Here is an 8,794-nt window from a genome sequence, read left to right as displayed (position 1 = left end):
AGAATTTAACAGTTTCATCTTACATTTACCTTCTGCCTATATTGTGAAAATAATTCTATTACTAGTAACATAAAAATACTACGTGCAATAAATACTACTATTGTATAGTACAACAACTTCGTGCGCGACCGTCCCACGGGCTGACAGGCGGTGAGGGGGACGGGATACTAATGATGTGAGCGGGTAACGGGTGGTGTTGAGGGAAGGGCAACGCGTGAAACGTGTGACGTGTAATTGTTGGACTATAATGGTGGGAAGGAGTGACGTAGCACCAGGAACATGTTAGGGGATGCGACGTTTATATAGGGATTTATAAATAAAATTATGAAACTAAGGAGCCCATAGAAGAATATTGATATTTGTTTTGTCGGTGGAATTATTTTTTTCTTAGATAATTTATACGTCTAGATAGAGCCTCTTGACACTAGACAACCGATGAAAATAGGCCACATAAGAATTAAAAAAAAATTATAACTAAAACTAACCTAGAACATATTTTAAAATGAATAAATAAATAACTTAACCAAGATATTATATTATAGCAGCTGTGTGGCAGTGTGTATCAAAAGGGATGCTACTCAGGTTACCTGTGACAATTGGTCACATCACTGATTTTCAGTAGCTCCCGTTTGACGCTTCACGTCGCGGTGCTGAGTAATAAATTATAAATATTTATCACAAAATAATATAATATTATAAAAAAACAAAGAAAAAGCCCAACCTAGTACTGTTAATGCCTATTATTTTTGAGAAACCAGAGCTGAATCAATCTGACTCGCCATTACGTATTCCTTTATTTTGGAAGTTTGGCTCCTTTATTTAAACAGAGACCTAAAAAGTCTTGTAAAATAAACGAGTGACAACCCTACACTTCCTCATTGAGTCACGTCACCATTCAACTTCTAAGAAAGGATGGCAATTTAAGATTATTCAACCTTAAAGTCTCCGTGTTAAGGTTGATATTATAACAAACTTTATTGGAACAGCAATTAAGAAAACAAAATCAACGCTTTCTGTTTGCTAGTCGTTATGAGCTTACAATAGGGTTGAAAATAGCTTGAGTGATATGTTGCAGGGGTTAACATAAGTGAGGAAATAGTAGTTTGGTATTGTGGCATGGCTTGATGAAGATGTCTTGAAGAGTTCTCAGCTTTATAAAGTGTCAGGTTTAAAACACAAAGGAGGAATAAATAGTTTTATACCGGGTTTATGTTATTATTCCAGATTTTTTATATATAATTGATAGGCAAGCGTCCTGTTGGTATGAACCTGGTGGCTTGGGCACCGGGAAGGCCGCTGGTGTGGGACGCGATATGCATCGACACTCTGGCTCCTTCTCATGTCCAAGTTACGTCAGTTGGTGCTGGGGCTGCTGCTTCGTCTGCCGAAGACAGCAAAGGTCGTAAATATAGTGGTCTCAGTGAGTCATATATCTTTGTACCGTTTGGTGTCGAGACACTTGGCCCGTGGGCCCCATAGGCGCGGAGAATGTACAAAGTACTTTCGTCACGCCTCAATAAGGCTACGGGAAACCCGAGCGCTGGCAGCTATTTCGGTCAACGGATCAGCCTAGCTATCCAACGTGGAAATGCTGCCAGTATTCTGGGCCAGCTTCCACGTAATGATAGTTTTAATTTTATGTAGTCATAGTATTGAAAATATTGAAAGAGGATTAGTTTTGTTTCAATAATTATATAATATTGATAGGCGTTAGGGAGATTTATAAAGGCATAATAGGTAAATTGTTCGGAAGAAGTATCGAAAAGTATACTATCCCAGTGGATAATCCATAGGGAGTGCCGCCTCTCTCTCCCCAAGAGAAGGACGCCTTCGATGAAGGCTTAGAGGGCATAAAAGGCATTTATTTTCTCAAAATTGATTCCTTTAGATTTTTTTTTGATGTCATTTCTAACATACTAGATACTACTACCGCTTCGGAAACAAATGGCGCTCTGAGAGAGAACAAGCGGCGCAAGAAACTCTCCCAGCATTCTTTTAAATAAAAATATACAATATTGTACAGTAATTTCTATCGCTATAAAATAATCATAATCTAGTCCCAGGCTGTTCGATCACTTAGGTATTCACATGTGGAGTAATAGGATTTACGACAAAGCCATTTTTAGTTATAAAACATTTTAATTTATTTATAGATAATGCCTGAACAGTGGCTGAGACTTTATTATAAAAGTGTATACATTTACCCTTAAAGCTATTATGTATCTTATGAAGCCTACTAGAATTAGTTACAAGCAATGCCTTATTTCTAGTGTCATAATAATGAAAATCACTATTTGTTGATTGTTTTCCTTTTGCTGTTGCAAAAGGGAAACGATTTTTGTGAACGTATATTAAATTTTCATAAATGTACTGACAATGAACAGTCATAATATTTATTTCTTTAAATTTTTCTTTGAGTGACTGCCTATAGCCATGCTAATATATAGCACGAACAGCTCTCTTTTGCAGAGCAAACACTATATCAATGTCAGCAGCATGACCCCATGGTAAAATACCCTACGTCATAATGCTGTGAAAATAACAGAAGTACGTTAATCTAGCGGTCGCAACATTCGTGTACTCTCTAATTATTCTAACGGCATATGCCGCAGAGCTGAGTCTATCTGCTAGTTAAGCAATATGTAGACCCCACTGAAGCTTTTTATCTAATGTGATACCCAAGAAGGCCGTAGTGTCTTGCCCAAAGCCAACCTCAGGTGGTGTATAGTGGGTAGTCACATAGGTTTTACGTGAGTCCCACATAACCAACGCAGACATAGGCTGCGTTGATATGCATGAGCTTTCACCACCTCCCGTCGCTATCCCTGATGGTAGCCCTTTCCCTTTGTCTGAGCGCAAAAAAACTTCGGGTAAAGTAGAGCTCGTGTTCTCACGGAACATAACAAGAAACTCAACGGCCACTCTTTTCAAACAATTTCAGTGCTTTCTTTATTACTTTTTATGGAATATTATATCAAATATTTAATAATAAACTGTATTTATGTATAAATTACGTATCAATATACGCATGAATCTGTAGAACTTAAATTTATTGTTTGTGTAAGGATGCTTCGTGATCATGATGGTCGTTTTTTAAGCCACAATTAGGAATCGCATCCAACATATTATACAATGATTTATTATACTCACATAAGTTCCAATCGCACATATGTGGAGGGAAGAAGATGAGACAGCACACGACGCCGCTGCAAGCAATGATATTTCCGTGAGCATGACGAAACGTTTACTTTTTTTTTATAATTGATTCGCGTTGAGAAGTTCGTTGCTATTGCATTGAATATTCAAATATAGATCGTAAATAACAGAAAACTTATAAGAACTCTATCAAATGAAAATAAAATGGCAAACTCTATATAAATAGTTCAATCAAAATTAACAATATTCAGTAAGAGTTCCAATTGTAAAACATACCACAATTGAATAAAAACGACTCAACTCGCACTTGGCTGGTTTTTTGTAAACCGTGACTAATGACGGTTTTTTTTTGCATAAAATCGAAAACATCAAAAACAATGATTTATTGGAGGTGAGGTAGCTTCTATCCCACCCACCAATCGAAATGTTAATGAAGTAACGAGTGCTAAATCCACACGTAAAAACTACCTAGTTGTTGAAGAATTGGAGATAATCTGATACTAACAAGTCCATTGGGACAGTAATCCGATCCGCGCCATCTAGCGACGACTAGCGTAATCACTTCCTAATTGACATTAATAGTACGTTGATGGCAAAAGGCGGCAAATTGTACTAATGATTCTATGTTCGAGTAAAAGAGATACAGCGTATTTTTTACTAATGATATAGAGAGAGATGGATTATTTCACGCGTGGAAATTTTTGATTTTTAAACAATGTCATATAATCTATTCGTATAATGTAATAAAATCCATTCTTTTAATTATTTTGTTTTAAATACTTGTTGAGGATTATTTGTTATTTATATATATTTAAATATTTAAATTTCGAACTGGCATGCAAATAGAAAGCTGTTCCATGATAAAAAAACATATTATGAACACTTAAACGCGAGAAAAACCATTGTTGTTCGTTGGTCGTCACTCGTCGTTGATTTTGAAAAGTAATCGTATTTGACACAATGAGTTGAAGTGAAGACAATGAGTGTGATGAACTTACTTCAATATCACCAGAAAATTAAGACGCGTTTAGTTTTAACACAGAGTAGGGATGCATACTTATGTTTTAAGTTTGAATTTTATTTTTCATAAATAATGTACACATATTTGAAAAAATAACTTTATAAGCTTTGGCAATAACTAGGCATTAATGGACTCATGTATTTATGCCTTTTTTGTATTTGCGCATCTTTTAAACCGCGTATGCTGCAAAACCAAGTCTTTTAGCTAATCCTTCAATTTAAGGACATTATTATAGGAATCAAGAGTAATGCCAAGAAATACAGCAGATTCCAGCGGTTTTATCACCTCTCCGTTTAATGAAACACTTGCATCTACATTTTCTCTACATAGCATTACACCCACTCTCAAAAATGACATCAATTGAGTAATAAAAAGTACCTTTTAAGTTGCTAAAATTAGTAAAAACTGCACAGCTGTGTACGTTCTTTTGTCGCTTTATTATCCTAGACCGCAATAAACTCGACTCGCTCGTGACAGCTAAGGCGGAGAATCTTGCTGAAGAACTTGGTTTAACTTCTTTCAAAGCGTCAGAAGGATGGCTTGGAAAATTCAAGCAACGTCATCATATCAACTATGGTAAAATAAGTGGAGACGCACAAAGTGTTGATACGAATGTGACTCATGATTGGATTAATAGAGTGTGGTCAAAATTGACAGAAAAATACGCCCCAAGTGACATTTTCAATGCTGATGAAGCACGAATTTTCTATAAGTTGACTACAGATATAACTCTGATATGAAACTGAAATTAAAAGGGGTAAAGTGTGTGAGAGGAAAGCTTTCCAAGGAACGTATAACGTGTGGCTGCTAATATGGTTGGTACAGAAAAAAAAGCTAATGGTAATAGGCAAATCGAAAAATCCACGCCGTTTTAAGAACATAAAAAAATTGCTTTCAGCCAATGGACCAGAGTGTGATTAAATGCCTCAAGGATCACTACAGAAGGAAATTATTGATGGAGCTCTCGAATCTGAGGGTAAAACTTTAGTAAATATGCATATCTCATGCAGAGTAAAATTTTTATCTAAAGCCTGGCAAGAAGTGACACCCACAACTATACAGCACTCTTTTCGACATGCTGGACTTTGTGCGAATTCTAAGAGCGATGAGGTGGATGAAGAACCTGGGTTTGATAGCGACGACGACCTTCCATTACCTGAGTGGATTCAACAGTTCAACATGGCAGGAATTACGGTAAATCCTCAAACCTACATCGAAGTAGACGACTTCCTGCCTACAACGGATTCACTCACAGACAAAGAAATTTTGGGTTCAGTGAGAAAAACTGATGATCAAGAACAAAAAGATGAAGAAGATGAGAAAGATGAGCTTGAGCGTCCGCCGAGCATTAAAGAAGCTCTGAAAGCAGCTAAATAATTGGAAAATTACTTTCTTTATTTACTTATTTATTAGGAAGACCAACAGCTATTAGCTACCTTACATGTTAATTTACATAACTGTGAGCAATTGGCTCAATAGATATCCGCCAGTAGTTACAGAATAATTACTTTCAACGATACTAATAAACACTAAAGTAAACTAATAAAATACAATGCACAATTTAAATCAATTAAATAATAAAAACAGTTAATACACAAGTAAAGATTAAGTGACATTACAGTACTACTTTTAACTACTATCTTAATACTTATTAAAGAATCGCCGGCTTAACATGCTCCTCGCTGACATAAAGTTAGTCTGGAAAAGATCGATTGTATTATCCCTAGATAATTTATTAAAATTATTACTTGCTCGCCAAAGGAATGTATTTTGTCTATAGTTGGTACAAGTATGAGGAAGATATAAAAGTGGGTTGAACCTGAGCGGCCTAGACGGGATTCTGAGTCTAATTAAGGATAAGAGTTCGGGGCAATCAATAAAACCAGAGGCTAAGGCTATTTCATAAGAAATATTAAATCGACGATTTCGCGTCTTTATCACCAAGATGCCTCAATATCGCAAGATATGAATAAAATAAGTAATAAAAGTAAATATCATTGATGATCGTCTGACGTTTGGAGCTGCTGACATTAGTTGTCGCGCAATTTATTCGTAAATTAGTGAAAAAAGTGTAATCCCGGACATAAAAAGTGGAAATATTAGTGTAATATAATTTTACCTGTGACATACAGTGTTATACCAGTGTGTAAAGTCTATTTATTGCATAAAACCCCGAAATAGTTCTACGACCAGTGGTTTTTTTTTCTGCTTACCCACAATTAAATCTTCATTCAATAAAAATAATTTAATCATCTTCGTGCTACTATTGCCATCTAGTACACCCATAGCAAATTAAAAAAATAATTTATAATGGCAAAGTGCAACAACTGTGGAAGGTTCTTCGCAGAGGGGTCAGATGGCGCTAAGTGTAAAAAATGTTCAGTGCTATTCCATAAGACGTGTTATCCGGATGCTCGAAATAATAACAAGTGGAGTTGCAAGGATTGTAACATGAGCATTAAAACTAAGGAAGCTTGCAGGGAGGTGAATACCCCTAGCTCCCAGGAAGAGGACACCAGTAGTCCCAGGTCAAGCAATCCACTTTCACTCGCGGAGGAAATGAAGCTTTTGCGGTCTGAGATTTCAATTTTTCGACTCGAAATGTCTAAATATACGTCAGTTGTGGAAAAACTTACCAATAGAATGGACAGTATTGATGAAGGGATAAACCGACTTGAGACAAAATTTTGTGCCGACCAGGATCAGCTGAAGCAATGTTCAGAGGTCAACGAGACTATTGACAGCTTAAAAAACAGCTAAATGACTCGGAACAAGATAAGTTGTAAACGATGTCGAGATCTCAGGTCTCCAGGAAAATAATGGGGAGAATCTGTTACACGTTGTCATTACACTCGCTCAAAAGATAGGGTTTAGTCTCGAGGAACGTGATATAGTGAATGCATATAGGCTCGGTGCACGCATCAATGCTGTGGAATCCAGGGGAGCCGGCTCCGAAGGAACCCGACGGCCGCGCGCCGCAGTGGTGCGACTCACACGCCGATACCTGCGCGATGAGTTCCTGCACGCAGCGCGCGTCCGGCGTGGAGTGGACACCATGGGAATGGGCTTAGGGGGAGAACCGCGCCGTTTTTATGTAAATGAGCACCTGACTCGCGTAAATCGTAAATTGTTTTACCTAGCGAGAGAGGAACTTGCACGACAGAGAAATTGGCGCTTTGTGTGGACCCGGGGTGGGATAATATATGCTCGGCGAGATCAGAAATCCTCTGTTCATGTTATTCGTTCTGAACAGGACATCAGTAAGGTTTTTGGCAAAGAGTGAGTTTAGTACTTTTTAAAAGTAATTTATTTTTATTACATAATTTTAATTATATTATTGTTTTCGCTATAGTAAACATTTGTCAATCACATTATATTGGAATTTCGACAGCTACAAAAACATTAATCACAGAAAATTATTATTATTTTAATGCACTTCTCTCTTTTCTAATGACGCTGAGTCTGAATGATAACGACAATAATTATAATATAGTCTGGAACTTTATGTACTATATTTTAGTTATGTTTATTCTAGCTTTAATGTGTTATTATTATATAGAGATTCTATGTGGCATGGTTTTGCAGTACTATTGTGGACAAGTTTTATTAACTTTAAATTTTAAAAGCGGTGGTGATATTATTTTATTATATGTACGTATAAATATTTTAAATCAAGTATGGTTATATAAAATGAAAAATTATCTACATATTATATTAACAAATTTTTATTTATTTTATTCTCTTACAAATATAAACGTTATTTCACTTGGTCACATATACATTGTTTCAAAATATCACTCTGTTCAATTATAAAAAAAAAAAAACTTAAAATTGGTCTGCTAAATCCCGGCTCACTTGGAACCAGACATGACGAATTTGTAGCGGCAATGCAACGTCATACTGTTGATTTGATGGCTATAAACGAAACGTGGCTGCGCCAGGGCCAGGAGGGTCGCGCACCCGCTGTCCCTGGATACAAACTACGCTACATGTTCCGCGCCCAACCAGCGTGCGCTCTCGAGGCGGTGGCGTTGGATTCTACACGAGACAAGGCCTATCTGTACGTATCTTATCACATCCAATTACACCAAGCGTTGAACAGATGTGGCTTAAGCTTTTTATTCGTGGCAGAGTTTTGGTCGTGGGCACCGCATATCGTCCTCCTTGGATGGATGTCAATACATTTTTTGATGCTCTTACTGAGTCAATGGGCGCGTTTGTCTGGTGTGAAAACATTGTCTTACTTGGGGATTTTAATATTAACTTTTTTGATTCGAATCATATTAATTACAAAAAACTTGAAACATTTTTAAACACCTTTAAATTAAAACAACATGTGACAGAGGCAACGCATTTCACTTCTCAAACAGAAACACTTATAGATTTAATATGCACACATGTTCCCGTATCATCTGTTACCCACTGTAACAGATGATACGGGAACATCATGTTGAAAGTCTGAGCAGCCATGCGTTTATATCATGTGTTTTAAATATAAATAAAGACCAACCTGTTCCAAAACAGGTCGTGTGTCGATCTATAAAAGACATTAACGTGAATGATTTTAATCTTTAATCTTTAATAAGCAATCATTAAGTGACATCCAGTGGGAGAAAT

The sequence above is a fragment of the Leptidea sinapis genome, chromosome 33, assembly GCF_905404315.1.
Source record: "Leptidea sinapis chromosome 33, ilLepSina1.1, whole genome shotgun sequence".
Lineage (NCBI taxonomy): Eukaryota > Metazoa > Arthropoda > Insecta > Lepidoptera > Pieridae > Leptidea > Leptidea sinapis.
The sequence above is the reverse complement of the archived record's forward strand: the minus strand, read 5'-3'. Positions refer to the sequence as shown.